This window comes from Zingiber officinale, chromosome 2A, assembly GCF_018446385.1.
Source record: "Zingiber officinale cultivar Zhangliang chromosome 2A, Zo_v1.1, whole genome shotgun sequence".
Taxonomy (NCBI): Eukaryota; Viridiplantae; Streptophyta; class Magnoliopsida; order Zingiberales; family Zingiberaceae; genus Zingiber; species Zingiber officinale.
This window is the reverse complement of record NC_055988.1, coordinates 60,487,507-60,505,345: the sequence shown is the minus strand read 5'-3', so window position 1 is coordinate 60,505,345 and position 17,839 is coordinate 60,487,507. Positions and strand designations below refer to the sequence as shown.

Sequence of the window (17,839 nt, the reverse complement as noted above, 5' to 3'; positions counted from 1 at the left end):
ATGTAGCTACTCCTAATATCCCCATGAACACATGCATGCAGCTACTCCTAAAAACATCATGAAAAGGTAATGAAACATGTAGATATTGTTGGTGCGGTTAGCACTAACGGTCAGGTTTTGATAAATGACAAATTAGGTAAGTTAGGTTTATCGTTGTCTGACACTTTGATCGAGTGTGCAGGCGAAGTCCAGACAAGTCGACGGGTTGACCGGATGTCTGGCACGAAGCCCAACTAGGTCAACGGGCCTATCGGATAGTTGGCACGAAGTCCAAACGGGTCGACGTGCTGACCAGACATTTGGCACGAAGTCCAGCTTAGGTCGACGGGCTGACCAGATAGCTGGCACCAAATCCAGATGGGTCGAAGGACTGACCGGACGTCTGGCAGGTAAGTCACTGGAGGAGAGTAACTGTGAGGACGCGTTCCCAGGAAGGGAACTTAGGCGCCGATCTGACTTAGAACCATTTCGGAACTCTAAGTCGAGATCTTGACTAGATTCCGATCTCGGAGAGACAGAATCTAATTAATACTCTCTTTGTCAAATGCTAACAATTTATTTTGTAGGATATACATTGCCTAGGACTAACCTTGTCTTGCAGGAGAAGGAGTTTCTGGAGAAAGGAGGTCCGGGCGCCTGGAGGCAAGTTTTATCCCCAGCGCGTCCTCGACACGTGAGCTCGCTGGTTGGGCCTACTACGTCACACCAGGGCGCTCGGAAGGGATCCGGGCACCCCGAGCATCCTATAAAAGAAGGGTCAAGGGTGGAGCTTCAAAATACAACTCAGAACTCTCAGACTGCTCTCTTGTGCTCTTGCGACGCTGCGAAGCTACTCCGACTACACACTGTTTTCTTTTCCTTTTGTCGGTATTATTATTTTTATTAGCATTCATGTACTCAATTTGTATTCAATATTCGAATTGCTAGTGAATTGCCCAATGAAAGTACTCAACGAGTATGGGCCTTGGAGTAGGAGTCGACACAGGCTCCGAACTAAGTAAAAATGAATCTGTGTTAGCCTTGTCTCTTTTCTCTTATATTTTTCGCTACGCTTAACTCTTTTCGACGTTTTTTTTTAAATTGATATTCACCCCTCTCTATCGAACGATCACGATCCAACAAGTGGTATCAGAGCAGGTACGCCTTTCATTTTTTTCCCTCCAAAACTATTTTTGAAAAATACATTGTCATCCTTTCACAATTGTTTAGTATTGACAAAATATTACATTTTCAAAAATTTGAAATAATATTTTTTAATTAATATTTTAATAATATTTTATTATTTTTTTCGAAAATTGTGAAATACTATTTTTTCCAGCACTACGACCAAGTCTTGGGATTTTTTTGTCTGTTTCTCTGTGTGCAAGAATAATGTCTCTTCAAGAAGGATGTAACCCCCACGAACCACTACCATACGATCAAGAAGATTTCAACTACTGGAGGAGAAGAATGGAATGTTTCTTAGGAAGCTTAGATTTCGACAATGTGCTAATTTTGAGAAAACCTTCTCAAGAATCAGAATTGAATGAAAATGTAAGTAAAGTTATTTGTAGTGTTTTACCTAACAATATTTTATGCAGACTAGGAAAGTACAAGAATGCATATGAGCTTTGGACCTAGTTAATCAAAATTCACGAGGAGTCGTTGAGTTAGAGGATCAAGTTGAAATCGAATCCAATCTTAAGTCAGATCTAACAGAAAAGCCTACTAAATTAGGGAATGCGCTCAAGGTTATTAATATTTACCAAAATACCCCTACTAATAGTAGTTTAAATAATCAGCATGATGATTCAAATAAGTATGAAATTATTCCAAGTATGGTTGATGATAATCTAGATATAAATGATTTAAATTCAAAATCACAAAACAATCTAGACTTTGATCAAATCAATCATCAAACAGAACAATGACCAAATAAATTCAAATAATTTAATTAATTCAGAAAATTTAAAATTAAGTGAGTATTTAGACATAAATAAGTCAAACATTAAAATAAATTCAAATTTAAAAGTTAAAAATGAGAAAATGGATAAACTCAATAATTACCTTAATAAAGTATTTAATAAGCAAGATAAAATCAGTCTAGAAAATGCTATCCAAAACCAAGATAATATAATTAACAAAAAATTAACTTTTAAAGATAAAACTAATCTAATAAATTCAATTTAAAAGGAAAATAAAAAATAAGGATAAAATCAAACACTTTAACAAACTTAAAATTGAATGTTAAAGATAACATATTAAACAAAGATAATCTAGAAAATTTAAAATTAACAATAATAAAAGGCTAAAAGATAAAACTTTAAAGAAATATAATTCTAACAATTTAATTAATTCAAATTTAAAAATTAATAAAAACTTAAACTTTAAAAATAAGCTATTAAAGAAAGATAGTTCAATTAACCTAATAAAATTGAAATTGAAAGAAAATTTAAATATTAAATATACTCTTTTAAAGAAAGATAATTTAACCAATTTAATTAATTCAAAATTAAAAACTTAAATTTAAATTACAAATTAAATATTAAAACTTAACTAAAACCAATTCTAATTATACAAAAATCTTAAAATAAAAAGTCAATAATTCAGGGGGAGGCTCTAGAATAGCTGACACCTCCGAAACTAACCTACCCGAAAGGGTAACCCAAACAAATCTACCCAACTGGGTAATTAGGACAAGTTAAAAAGGGACAAAGTTTAACTTGACTTATGGTACTGGTGAAGTTTTGGATGATAGTACGTTAAGGAAGCTTAGTCTATGCATGTCCAGGAAGATATGTGTAACGACCCGGCCCTTTGGCCTCTTGGGTGGCCCTTGTGGCGGCTCAACTGGCGGCCCTTATGTCGTCGGCCCATTTGGCGACCTCTCATATCGTCGACCGACGACCCTTTGGCCGTGCCGTTACTCACTAGGACTTTCCACCCCTGGCAGTGAATTTTTGCCTCCCCGAGGATTCGAACTCTAAACCTCCAGGCTTAAGTACTAGAGTTTATGAATCCTGGTAGCCAAGTGAGTGCCGCTCACTTGGTTACCAGGATTCATAAACTCTAATACTTAAGCTTGGAGGTCTAGAGTTCGAATCCTGGGAGAGGCAAAAATCCACTAGCCAGGGGTGGAAAGTCCTAGTGAGTAACGAAACGACCAAAGAGTCGTCGGTCGACGACATTAGAGGTCGCCAAATGGGATGACGACATAAGGGCCGCCAGTGGGTCGCCGCAAGGGCCGCCCAAGAGGTCAAAGGGCCGGGTCGTTACAATAAAAAGGCACCTTTTTTTTGTAACGACCCGACCCTTTTTGGCCTCTTGGGCGGCCCTTATGTCGTCGGCCCATTTGGCGACCTCTCATGTCGTCGACCGACGACCCTTTGGCCATGCCGATACTCACTAGGACTTTCCACCCGAGGCAGTGGATTTTTGTCTTCCCCAGGATTCGAACTCTAAACCTCCAGGCTAAGTAGTAGAGTTTATGAATCCTGGTAAATAAGTGAGATGATCTCACTTGGTTACCAGGATTCATAAACTCTACTACTTAGCTTGGAGGTTTAGAGTTCGAATCCTGGGGGAGGCAAAAATCCACTGCTAGAGGTGGAAAGTCCTAGTGAGTAACGGCACGGCCAAAGGGTTGTTAGTCGACGACATGAGAGATCGCCAAATGGGCCGACGACATAAGGGCCGCCAGTTAGGTTGCCACAAGGGCCGCCCAAGAGGCCAAAAAGGGTCGGGTCATTACAATAACCTGGTAACCAAGTGAGAGTTCATAAACTTGGTCGGGTCAGTACTAAACCTCAAGTGCCGTTACAATAACCTGGTAACCAAGGGTCGGGTCATCTCACTTGGTTACCAGGATTCATAAACTCTAATACTTAAGCCTGGAGGTTTAGAGTTCGAATCCTAGGGAAGGCAAAAATCCACTGCCAGGGGTGGAAAGTCCTAGTGAGTAACGGCACGGCCAAAGGGTCGTCGGTTGACGACATGAGAGGTCGCCAAATGGGCCAACGACATAAGGGCCGCTAGTTGGGCTGCCACAAGGGTCGCCCAAGAGGTCAAAGGGCCGGGTCGTTACAATATGGCTTCGACCTGGTTCATTTGGCTAAGTGGAACTAGCCGAAGCTACCCCTTACGGATCATAACCAGTTAGACCAAGGTTTTGTATTAAGTTTAGTGGATAGGACTATTTGGAAAACCTCGAAGGCATGGTTACTCTAATGATATCCAGGTGACTCACCATAGCCCAGAAGTTTATCCAAAAAATGTATGTTTGTTGCACCCAAAACTATACCTGAATCTAACACAAAGTTAAACTAAACCCTAAAATTGAACCTAATTTATCTCACAAAATTATAGGATTCTCTGATTGAAAATTTAAATAAGGTGAGATGACTAAGGATTAATTTTAAAATTAAAATTAAAATTGAATTTCGAATTAAAATTAAAATTAAATTAAAGTAAAATTAAAATTAAAACTAACTTTAAACATAAAAAATATCTTAAAAATTATTTTAACATAAAAATTATTTTTAAAATTATTTTAATTTAAAAAATTATTTTAACTTAATAAATTATTTTAAAAATTCTTTTAACTTAAAAATCATTTTAAAAATTCTTTTAAAAATTATTTTAAAAACTTTTAAAAATTATTTTAAATTAAAAATCATTTAAAAAAAACTTTTAAAAATTATTTAAAAAAAACCTTTAAAAATCATTTTAAAAATTCTTTTAACTTAAAAATTCTTTTAAAAATTCTTTTAAATATTATTTTAAAAAAAAATTAAAATCATTTTAAAAATTCTTTTAAATATTATTTTAAAAAAATTTTAAAATCATTTTAAAATCATTTTAAAAATTATTTTAAAAATTATTTAAAGAAAAACTTTTAAAAATTCTTTTAACTTAAAAATCATTTTAAAAATTCTTTTAAAAATTATTTAAAAAAAACTTTTAAAAATCATTTTAAAAATTCTTTTAAAAATTAATTAAAAAAAAACTTTTAAAAATTCTTTTAAAAATTATTTTAAAACTTTTAAAAATCATTTAAAAAATCTTTTAAAAATTATTTAAAAAATACTTTTAACTTAAAAATCATTTTAAAAATTATTTTAAAAAACTTTTAAAAATCATTTTAAAAACCTTTTAAAATATTTTTAAAAATTCTTTTAAAAAATTTAAAAATCATTCTAAAAATTCTTTTAAAAATTATTTTAAAAGATTTTAAAAATCATTTTAAAAATTTGTTTTAAAAAATTATTTCAAACTTAAATCTGAAACTTCACCTAAAATAAATTAAACTACATTAAACTAATTAAAATGTTAACAAATAATTAAAATTTGATTAAATAATTAATAAGTAAATAATTAAAGTACAAATTTTATACATTAACTTTACTTTAATGTACATAATTAGCCTTATATTAATCCTACTTAAAAGAAAGGAAATAAAAAGTTAAATTATAACTAATACTTTCATTAATCAATTCAATTAATTAATGCAAAGGTTAAATTATTTTAAATAAGTATTAAATTATTGAATCAAGTAAAAGTTAATCAATTAGCGATAACGATTAATTGTTATTGAATTAATAAAATCTTATCTTATTTAACCTTAAATTAAAGCATAAACGCCTGAATCTAAAATTATTTATTAATCAAACTCAAATAAACAATTATACCAAGGGTACATAGATAATTATGTAAATAATATATGTAACGCCCACCCTTCTTACCCAACCAAAGGAGGCGCTACGTTCTTATACTACTTACGTACATGCTTTAGTTATAACAGCGGAAGAATAAAAACTTTAAAGAATTTAATTTATTAAGCATAATATCACATATTCTGATTTGTTCAAATGTGTATATATTGAACTTATAACTAAAAATATTAATTTGTCCGAATCGTTCTTACCGAGCCACCACCACACACATCACTATCTGCTCCTCCTGCTGCTCCGTTGTACATCCAGCTTTCTCTTTTATCTGCGGTACAAGGAAAGTAAGCTGTGAGCACTCATGGCTCAGTAAGTTCCTTTCCTACTCACTAAAACCGAAAATCATCGTATATTAATATCATGCATAGTATCATAAGCATACGACATACAAGGGTATCATATTCATATCATGACATTATATCTAATCATCAGATAATTCAAGCACATATGTAGGCAATGCATCATGAATTTGAAAGCTTATACTTATAAGTACTTGAAATTTATATCATCATTAGAGGGGATCCCGGTTTGTACCACATACATAATGCGCGCGCTTCTTAAGTAGGTCCAAGGTAGCAAGTCTTGAACCCTACCATACATACATACTAGGTCCGAGTCTTACTCCATCGACCTAGGGCATTCAGAAGCCCATTTCTGACGAGTCCCGAGTCTTATTCCATCGACCCCGGGGCGTTTACGGAGCCCACCCTTGGTACAAACCATACAAAAATAATTTATCATGCATAACTATCATATCATATCCCTAACAATCTTTCATGCATTTCATTTTTCGTTTCTTTTCATTATGTATAGCATTTCCTATGCTATCACATATCATGGCATTTACATAACATAAATTTCATTCTTTTCTCATTATGTATAGCATTTCCTATGCTAACACATATCATGGCATATACATAACATAAATTTCATTCTTTTCTCATTATGTATAGCATTTCCTATGCTATCACATATCATGACATATACATAACATAAATTTCATTCTTTTCTCATTATGTATAGCATTTCCTATGCTATCACATATCATGGCATATACATAGCATAAATTTCATTCTTTCTCATTATGTATAACACTTCCTAGGTTCCTTTCCCTTTTTTTTTCTTTTATTTTCAATTATCTTCTAAACAAGAAAACAAATACATGATCCTTAACATTTCATAGGGAGAACCTCGTACTAGTTGGGTAAAACAATAATTTCCCTAGCCTCTTAAAAATATTTTTGGCCGAAATTCTAGGGTTAAGTACTCCTTTGATCAAGCATCATATAGGTGTAAAAACATGAAGAAGATCCCTTTTCTATGGCATAGAAAATCTATCATGTAGTGTAGACTTAGTTACACCTCACTAGATTTCGAAAGCTCTTCTTAACCGAATTTTCTCAAACTTGTTTCTAGGTTTTAAAATCCTCATAAAATCTGAAAAATATATAAAAAGCCTTGTACCACAGGTGAGGGGAAGCTTACCTTCTTCGCTTAAGTTTCCTAGAGTTGAGAACTTGCTTGGACCTTTCTTCCTTGCTTGCTTTGCTCGGCACCAATGGAGGAGAGGAGTGGCTAGGTCTTTTGGTGGAGAGGAGGAGGAAGAAGAGGCTTCTCTTTCCTCTTGTGTTGCTCGGCAACAACAAGAGAGAAAGAGGGAGAGAGTGAAGAGGAAGAAGAGGTTCTTCCTCTTGTGTTGCTCGGCAACAAGAAGAAGAAGAGAGGGAGAGGTGAGTCTCGGCACAAAAGGGAGGAGAGGAGGAGAATGAGTGGGGGATGAAGTTGAAGTCACCCCTCCATGCCTATTTATACTAAAATGAGGGGAGGAAACTTGACTTGATCCATCCTCCCTATTCATTTCTCCCCTTAAATGACAAGAATATTCTAGAGAAATGCCTTTTGAGTTCTCTCTTTTCTTTCCCTTAATCCCTCTCTTTTCTCTTCTTTAATTAAAATTCCTATCTCTCCTCTTACAATATCCTCTCCTATCCCACTTGGTTAACACATGCATGCATCCACAAGAGAACCAAGGATCAAAACTTGTTTATGTATATTTTTATTTCTTTTTACTTCCTTTTCCTTTTAAGTAGAAAGAATCCTTTCTTATTCTTAACTACTTAATCCTTTCTCTCCTTATCAATAATTCTCCTATCCCCTTTGGTATCCTATACATGTTTCTTACAAGAGATCCAAGGTTCAATCTCTCTTCTAACATTTTATTTTCTTTTGTACATAATAATTCGTATATTACTATATTATGCATTATGCATAAATATTTCATACATATATATATTATCTCATATTTCTTCCTTTTGTCCATATTAATTTCATACATTTTAAATCATGCATAGATGATTTATACTCTCAACTTTATTTTTCTTTCATAAAGTTTTAATCATCTAAATCCATCTTAATATTTAACTTAGAATATTTACACCTTCTTTTCATTCGTACCCTCATATCCTTACTTTATTATCTAGGCTTTCTAGGGGTGTTACAATATATGTGTTACTAAATTAGAAAAATGTATTAGGGTTTTGAAATTTTACACACCCAAACCTTAGCATTATATTAAGGGGGAGTAATAAAATAAGGAAGATTAGTAAATTAAGGGAGAGTAATAAATTAAAGAAGTATCAAATTCAGGGGAGGTTTATTTTTTAAAAAAAAATTATCTCCTTAAGTGGTTTTCAAATTTGTCTTTAAAATCTCTTTAGAAAACTCTACCTCAATTTATTTAAAAAAAATAACTTCAAAAATCTTATTTTTAGAAAATATTTTCAAAAGTTTTATTTTAAATAATTTTCGAATTCAGGGGGAGGACTTAATTATTTATTTTAAAATCAGTATTTGAAAAACGTTCTCTTATTCTAAGTCTGTTACTTTTAAAAACTAAGTTGTTTTTAAATTTTAAATATTTTTACTTAGTTTCTTTCAAAATTAAAATTGAAAATTAAATTTTACAAACTAAGTTATGTAAACTAGATTTTACAAACTTAATTTTGCAAATTGAATTCTTTTTCTTCGTTTTGAAAATCAGAGTTTACTTGCTTTTGAAAATCTAATTTGAAAGTTAAACTCTACTCTGTTTTAAATATTTTAAAATGTTTTAAGTTTGCAAGCTGTGATTTTGAAAATTCCTCTCTATGTTATGTTTGAAAAATTATTTTAGAAATTAAATTTCTCAAAATTAGATTTTCCTATTTTTGAAAATTCCAGTCTACAAACTAGATTTTGGAAAATTAAGTTAATTTTGTAAAACTGCTATTTAAAAATTAACTCTTAAGTTTTAAAAATTATACTTTCCAAAGTTATCTTTATAAATTAGCTATTTTTCAAAACTCAGTTATTTTACCAAATTAGCTATTTTCACAAAACTTAGCTATTGTGTTTCAAAACTTAGCCTTTAAATCTGACTTATTTTTGTTTTTTTTTATACACCTATTTTTGAAAACTAGCTTTAGAAAATCAAGTCTTTTATGTATAAGAACTTAATTTTGAAAATTTGATTTAACAACTTAGTCTTGAAAATTGAACGTTACAAACTTAGGTTTGAAAAATAGATTTCACTCGGTTTTAATTTTTTTTTTTTTAAAAAAAACTTACTTAACTTTGAAAATTGGATTTTACTTAATTTTGGACATTGAATTTTACCTGGTTTTTGAAAACTTTACTTGTGTAAAATTATCTTTATAGAACTTATATTCGAAAGTTTCAAGTTCAAGTTTATTTTGAAAAATTAAATTTTGGAACATATAAACTTATGTTTTGAAAGTTTGAAATTTTAAAACTTGGTTAACTTTAAATTTATACTTGAAAAATTATCTTTTATATTGCAAATATTATCTTTTGAAAATTATTCGGCAAACTTAATACTAAGTTATGTTGCTAAATTAGCTATCTTTCAAAACATAGTCAATACTCCCCCAAGTCAACTTGACCTTATTTCGTGCAATGTTTACATTGACTGTATTCTTTTATTTGCATTTTTTATCTATGTTCATGTTTGATAAATGCCAAAGGGGGAGGAATAGGTGGTTAAGTTAGTGCAACATAATATCAAATTTAAAATCTAACTTAAAAAACCCTATAAATGACTTGTTTTTACTTGCATATTTTCACTAACTTAACCAGGTTGTCATTCCATCAAAAAGAGGGAGATTGTTGGTGCGGTTAGCACTAACGGTCTAACTCGGGTTTTGATGAATGACAAATTAGGTTAAGTTAAGTTTGTCGTTGTCTAACACTCTGATCGAGTGTGTAGGCGAAGTCCAGACAGGTCGACGGGCTAACCGGATGTCTGGCACGAAGCCCAGCTAGGTCAACGGGCCGACCGGATAGCTGGCACGAAGTCCAAACGGGTCGACGGGCTGACTAGACATTTGGCACGAAGTCCAGCTTAGGTCGACGGGCTGACTGGATAGCTGGCACGAAGTCCAGACGGGTCGAAGGACTGACCGGACGTCTGGCAGGTAAGTCACTAGAGGAGAGTGACTGTGAGGACGCGTTCCCGAGAAGGGAACTTAGGCATCGATCCGACTTAGAACCATTTCGGAACTCTAAGTCGAAATCTTGACTAGAGTTCGATCTCGGAGAGTTGGAATCTAATTAATACTCTCTTTGTCAAATTATAAGCTGTGCTAACAATTTATTTTGTAGGATATACATTGCCTCGGACTAACCTTGTCTTGTAGGAGAAGGAGTTTCTGGAGAAAGGTGATCCGGGTGCCTGGAAGGGATCCGGCCACCCAAAGGCAAGTTTTATCCCCAGCGCATCGTCGACACGTGGAGCTCGCTGGTTGGGCCTGCTACGTCACACCAGGGCACCCGGAAGGGATCCGGGCCCCCCGAGCATCCTATAAAAGAAAGGTCAAGGGTGGAGCTTCAAAATACAACTCAGAACTCTCAGACTGCTCTCTTGTGCTCTTGCAACGCTGCGAAGCTACTCCGACTACGCAATGTTTTCTTTTCCTTTTGTCGGTATTATTATTTTTATTAGCATTCGTGTACTCAATTTATATTCAATATTCGAATTGCTAGTGAATTTCCCAATGAAAGTACTCAACGAGTACGGGCCTTGGAGTAGGAGTCGACACAGGCTCCGAACCAAGTAAAAACGAATCTGTGTTAGCCTTGTCTCTTTTCACTTATATTTTCCGCTGCACTTAACTCTTTTCGACATTTTTTTAAAATCGATATTCACCCCCCCCCCCCCTCTATTGAACGATCATGATCCAACAGATATATCTATTAATATTTTAAATTTAAAATTCTCTTTAAATATTACCATTCCTATTTCCTCCTTCTAGAATTAAGGTGACACATTATTGTTTATTCACTTACGAGAAGAAAAAGCTAGCTTGCTGCATCTCTAAGAGCAGAGCTTTCATGTTCTCATTTGAAGACATGATTACCAATGTTGTTGTTTTATCTCTAATAATAGGAGAAGCTAGGTGAAACTAGCTAATTTCACCTCTAAGAGCCATTGTCGAGTGTACTTGGATGAGTTGAATCCATATTTAAAAAAAAACGCCATGTATGTGTCTTTACAAGTTATTCCATTGATTATATCTATTTTACTATGTTTATTTCACAAGAAGTTTTATCTAGACTTAAACATGAATACAAATTTCGAAGGTGACCGACTGCATAGAATCATGCTAACAGTGTTTCTATTTCTTCTCTGATAGGAGAAAGCTAGGTCATTGTGGGTCATCATCAAAACTTATATGAGTGACCAAACAAACATCAAGGATAATCCATCTGAATGCCTTTACCCATTATTCAACTTATAGCGACACATTTAACGGCCCAACTGGCGACCCATTATTTCATTGACCGACGACTCTCGGCCGTGCCGTTACTCACTAGGTCTTCCCACCGCTGGCCAGTGGATTTTTGCCTTCCCCAAGATTTGAACTCTAGACCTCCAGGCTAATTTATGAATCCTGGTAGCCAAGTGAGCGCCACTCACTTGGCTACCAGGATTCATAAACTCTAGTACTTAGCCTGGAGGTCTAGAGTTCGAATCTTGGGGAAGGCAAAAATCCACTAGCCAGGGGTGGGAAGACCTAGTGAGTAATGACACGGCCAAGGGTCGTCGGTCGACGACATAAAGAGTCGCCAGTTGGGTCACCCAAGGGACCGCCAAGGGGCCGCCAGTTGGGTCGCCCAAGGGGTCGAGGGGCGGGGTCGTTACACATGATGCCAACAAAGCAACCAATCATCGTTAAAAATCTGACAATGTTCATATGGGGGAAAAACATTGATCCGTATAAGCATCATATGGTTTTGACTATTCAAAGGGATATAACTGAATTTTTTTTAAAGAATTTCGAGTCCACCATTCGCCATGGGACTGAGATCAAGATTGGAAGAGCGCATCCCACATCCCTCGCCTATTGGTAATGACGCGATCACTCCTGCACCACCCCAATTTTGCAGCTCCTCTATTTCCCCCTCAGCACTAGGCCCTATGGTCGTGTCTTCTTCTTGTCCTATGCCTTCTACCTCTTCCACTTCATCCACCTCCTTCGCACCTTCATCAACATCATCCGTCGATGCTACTACTCCCTCGCCATTGTGTTCCACCACTCTGTCTCCTTTAAGAATCATGGAAAAGAGGCATGAAGAGCAATGGGAAAAAAGAGAAGAGACTAGTAGTTTTTGTCGATGAATTGCTGGCAAAAAGAACGAGCACTACAACAAAAATGTTAAACGACAACACCACAAAGACAATGGTTTTAGAAGAAACTGTTGTAAATTTGGTAAAAGACAACGGTTTTAGATAAAACCGTTGTCTTTGAGCTCCCATAAAATACAAAAGACAACGGTTTTGTGAAAACCGTTGTCGTCGAGCAATATTTTTTTAAATCAACAACGCATTTTACAATGGTTATCTTAAACCGTTGTCTTTAAGCACTTTTTTAGGCGATACGACAATAGTTTTGTAAACCGTTGTCTTTTACTTTATTCTTTCGGTGTTTTTCCCTCTCTGTGAAAAATTTTTGGCGCCGTGTTTTCCGCCTTAGCCTTCCTGAACCCTTCTTATCCATTTTTATTTCCCTCTCTCCATACGATCTCTTCACGCTTCTGCTGCCGAAAACCTAAGCATCTTCATTCAACCCCTCTCCGGTGAACCCCTCTCCACAAATTTTTAAGTGGAGAGGAGGTGGAGGAAGGTGATGAGTTTGTTCACCGGAACATACGCCAATGACGAGAACTCGCCGAACCTTGTTTGCTAGCTTGACTGCGTCTAGGGCATGGTCGATGCTCTCTCTTTTGTCCGGTGGAAGTGTCATCAGGTTAATCTCTCCCTTCACCTCCTTCCTCTGCTTACTCATTAGGGTTTCATCTTACCTGCTTCTTGATGAGGATGTTGTCATTGAGATCTCCGAACATGAACTCGTCATCATTGTGGAGGAGTTTGGGTGAGGGGGACGAAGAGGGGACGAACCGAAGCCAATCCCCAAGGGGAAAACCAAATCTCCGGAGCAAATCTTCCCGGTCATCTTGCCGTCGAGTGCATTCTTGATTTGTTCGCCCCCCAGTTTTCAGGGCTGCGTTAGTTGAGCACCGTACGGCAGATCGAGATGTGGATTTCTTGGGCGACGCGGATGTGGGCCTCCTTCGGAGCTTTCTTCCTTTGGCTCATCACTTTGGTCTACTTCACTCAGGTTCCCTTCCTTTGGCTCTTATTTCCGACCTTGTAGAGTAGAGCTTCTTTGTCGATTCATTCTTGTACCTGCCTTTTTGGTAGTTTTCATTGACCTGGTTTCTCTATAAAAGACGTAATTTCGATCGTCATTTTTATATACTTTGGCAGGGTTTCAGATCCTTTGTGTGGACTGCAATTTCTTACCAGATGAAAGACATACTGAAGTTATCGCCGTCTTCATCACAGTTTCTAGTTTCTGTTGCTCATTCTCCATGGAGTATCAAACCAATTTATGGGTAACCACTTAACCGTCTTGTGTTTGGTCCACTTAACCGTCTTGTGTTTGGTGGTTCGATGGATCTTATTGCCTGCTGCTTGCGTTGTGATTGGTACTTCAACACTTACAGACAAATGATCTGCATTTTATGTTAGCAATCACAATATGTAGCCAATTTATCTTATAAAATTGTTTTAGTAATCTGTACGCAATTCTAATTCATGACTCTTTTGTTGTTGATGTGCATGTTATCATGAGCTTGCTAACGGTTAAATTATACTAACTCGACGTGTTTATTTCTTTTGGAACACTAAACTTTAAATGACTTGGTCTTTGTATATTTTCTCATAATAGATACACATAGCTGGACTCACAAGAACATTTGGGCATTATGTGTGAGATCATACTGTTTCTGATATTGATGCATGAAGGTGCATAACTTGTTGAGCAACACAAGGCAAATATGTCAGTATAAATTTCTTAAAACATAATATTTCATATCAAATTGTTTCCATATTTGTGATGCTGCTAAATGCATTTCTATTACTTACATTTGCATTGCTCGTATGAATTAGCTTATCCACCCAAATCAAAGAATAAAGGAAAACAAATGTCAAACACGATTGTTCTCATGGTGATAATTATTTTTTCTTGTTGAACTCACACAGGATATTACTCTTGGTGTTTCCCTTGGTTCAGCAACCCAGATCTCCATGTTTGTTGTAAGGATTTAATTTGATGTAGCTTTGAAATGAAATGTTGTGTATATGTTAAAGAATAGCTTACAATGTACTAATTTGCCCTTTTAAGGTTCCATTATGTGTTATGGTGGCTTGGATAACGGGAATCAAGATGGATCTTGATCTTAATCTGTTAGAAACTGGCTCATTGATCATGGCAATACTAGTAATAGCATTCACGTTACAGGTAACTCATTGGGGTATGCTTGTTAGTTACACTAACTTCTGTTGTTGTTTTTCAGTTATTTTGAAATGCTAGGATTCAACCAAAATTCTTCCTGCAAGACTCAACTAATGGTACTTTTACAGGATGGAACTTCACATTACTTAAAGGGGCTTGTTCCCTTGCTGTGCTACTTGGCAATTGGTGCATGCTTCTTTGTTTTCAAATCCCCACTTGAGTAAGTCTCAAAAAAATTAAGTCTCCTCCTTAAGTGCATCTTTTTCATCATTATGGTTCAAATTTATGAACTCTGATATAAATTTAACTGACGAATACATGAAGGCATCAGCCAACAAGTTCCATAACCAGAACAGCTGTAGTGATTGTGGCCTAGCTAATAGCTAGTAAAAAATGGTAAAATATTCTTCATAATTACCCATTAATTTCCTACTTGTTGGCTTTACTCTTGAATTCAGCACGTACTTGCTTGCAGAGTAGGAGCTGGCGAATTGCTGCTTCAACCAAACCATATTCCCCTGAACAAATTGAGTCTTACAATAACTTTTTTACATATACTTTTAATTTGAGTTTTGCTTAGTTGCTTTCGTTTACCTCATGACAGGTGATGCTGAGACGGTTTTGTCCTCGTAAGACTACTCTACTGTTTGTTATACGAGATAAAACAAGGGTGAATATTTTCATATGTGCATTTTTCAGCTTCCGTATTGGAGACTCCTAATCTAATGAAAATGAGTATTCATGTGCATTTTTAAAACAACGATTTTTAAAAACGAAAGCAACATATGGTATAGGTCACGAATATTTTCACTTGTGACGAGTTGAAATGATATCAGCTGGTTCTAACAGTTATACTGATCCATAAAATTGGTATAGTTAGCACAATTTGGTTTATGCCAATGTTAGTTCAGATCTTATTATAGGTTTGTAAAGGTTATATGAAAATGATTCACATGGTATAGGCCATCAACTAGCTGGTAAAATCAGTCTTGTTCAAAGTTTTGGACCATGGTCACTCTGGCTTGTTATGCCCAAAGAGAGTAGCACAAACAACACCACTAAATTAGAAGTTGAAGCTTAACTAAATATACCAAACTTGATTTCCTCTTGTTAGAGTCAAGTTTATTATGTTCTAGTGTACAATTTTGTTCATACTACTGTGGCTTTAGTTTTGCTGATAGTTTCATGCTATGTGATGGCCTTATTTCAGTCACAATTGAATGAGGCTATTTTAAGAGAGGATTATGGAGAAGCTGCAAAGCTGAAGTTGGCCATAACTGGTGCTACAAAAAGGATATTGTTGGAGCAACATTGACTATTATGAATGTATGAAACTTGTCTTATACACTTATTGTATTTAATTTATATTCTAAGCACTCTTGTTGCCACAGAGAGCTATAGAGGAAGAGCGATACATCGATGCAACTTTCATTCGTGATCATGTTGGGGCAGGACTGGTCAGTTTATTGGAATTAACTTGTTGCCAATTCTTACATCATCTCCATTAAGCTATGCTTGTCCCAATTTTTTGGTTTCAGCTACATGAAGCTATTCACTCCATTGAGCTTTATTCATTTTGCTATATGCAAGGCTATAACAGTGGTTGCCAATTCTTATATATTGATTGAAAAAAATTCTTCAAATGTTGAACGCATACAGAAACTTAAAGCAATGTTCAGAAAGGGTGCATGCGACTTAAATACTGATGAAAAAGGTAGTTGCTCAGTATACTGCTTTGTGGTTTTTATGCAAACTGCACATCCTCAAGCTTTGAGATCTTACTAGAGTGTTGCTGCTGTAATGTTGAGACATAAGGTACATGACTTCCTCTATGATTCCTTCTTTCTGTTGCTGTTGTTAGCTATTCGATCTAGCTGCTTTCACATAATACATGGTTTAAGATATAATGTCAAGTTTATATATTCATCAACTTTTTTCATGCTCACTTGCTTGACTACTCATGAAAATGTGAAGCGGCAACGTTTCTCGTGCTTATTTGGCCATTCTTTTACTTAAACATTTCAGAAGGTCCAGATTTATGTACGTACTTCACAATTTGGTTTCTACTGTGCAAAAGATGCAAAGCTGCAAGAAGTTTATAATTATTTATATATGTTGATAAGTTTTCTACTTTTGGAGCTTGTTTGTTTCAATTATCAATTTAGTTTGTAGTAGTTTATTAGATTTATTCGTTTCAATTATCAGTTTGCAATGATTATCAGTTTATACATGCATGTTTATACTTTTTTCTATGGCTTTAACTATATTTTATTTTCAGAAAAGGGAGAAAGCTGGGTTTGCAAGCTAAGTCTATGAAATTCTGTATGCAGAAAACGGACCAGTACATGAAGATTGTTGTGGTCTGATAAACTTAATTTTATGGTCTTATCTTTTGTGGTTATGGTCTGATAAACTACTTGTGGTCATGTTTGGATAGCTTGTAGTAATTGTAGAAGTTTATAAATTTAAGTGAATGTACATATATGTTGTACCAGTTTTTGATTGAGACAAGATGTATAAAAGACAACTGAATATATATATGTTGAAAACAGTTTTTGTGAATGTATATATGTTGTACCAGTTTGTGTGTAAAAGAATTATAATGTTTTATCTATTCGCGATGCATTTTCTAATCAACATAGACAACGATTTTTTAACCGTTGTGAAAAGTATTCAAAGACAATGATTTTAAACTAAATTTTGAAGAAAGACAACAGTGTATTTGTTGTCAAAAGCATATCTGCGATCAAATTTTTGCAAAACTGGCAATTACAACGGTTTTATACTGTTGCAGAACTGTTGTCTTTGGTATTAAAAGACAACACTTTAAATCCGTTGCATGATTGTTGTCTAATGTGGTCAAAGACAACGGTTTTAAACCGTTGTCTTTTACCACACATTTAACAACAATGTCAGTTACAACGGGTTTAAAGGGCCTATGACAACGGTTTTTAACCGTTGTCTTTTAATGTTTTTGTTGTAGTGGAGGCTTATTGAAAGACCAGGGGTTGTATATAATTGTGCTAAGTATTTTGTTGGGGGCTAAAGTGAAATTATCTTGTTCATCTTTTTTACTTTATCTTCTATAAATTATTAAAAAAAAAAACTTTTTTACTTTATCAAATACATTATATCAAAGTAATATACTACTAAAAAAAGGAGTGAAGCTTGAATTTTTTAAAATAGAAAGTAAAACATACTTTTTTACTTCCCTAGTGTTGTTACTGAAGTTGTTTATTATCTACTACTTTAAAATTATTAATCACTGAAGTAACTTGT

At 34.7% G+C, this 17,839-nt stretch overlaps 2 long non-coding RNA genes across 2 annotated transcripts; both read left to right on the top strand.

Moving 5' to 3' along the window:
- The first annotated feature begins 13,587 nt into the window (after positions 1–13,587).
- On the top strand, positions 13,588–14,775 carry LOC122039660. The gene is made up of 5 exons (XR_006128309.1): positions 13,588–13,658; positions 13,994–14,104; positions 14,308–14,361; positions 14,450–14,566; positions 14,689–14,775. It is a non-coding gene; the product is annotated as an uncharacterized LOC122039660 (long non-coding RNA).
- A 108-nt stretch (positions 14,776–14,883) lies between these two features.
- Positions 14,884–16,888, top strand: LOC122039659. Its single transcript, XR_006128308.1, has 6 exons — positions 14,884–14,956; positions 15,036–15,230; positions 15,771–15,886; positions 15,952–16,017; positions 16,099–16,375; positions 16,839–16,888. It is a non-coding gene; the product is annotated as an uncharacterized LOC122039659 (long non-coding RNA).
- The last annotated feature ends 951 nt before the right edge of the window (positions 16,889–17,839 follow it).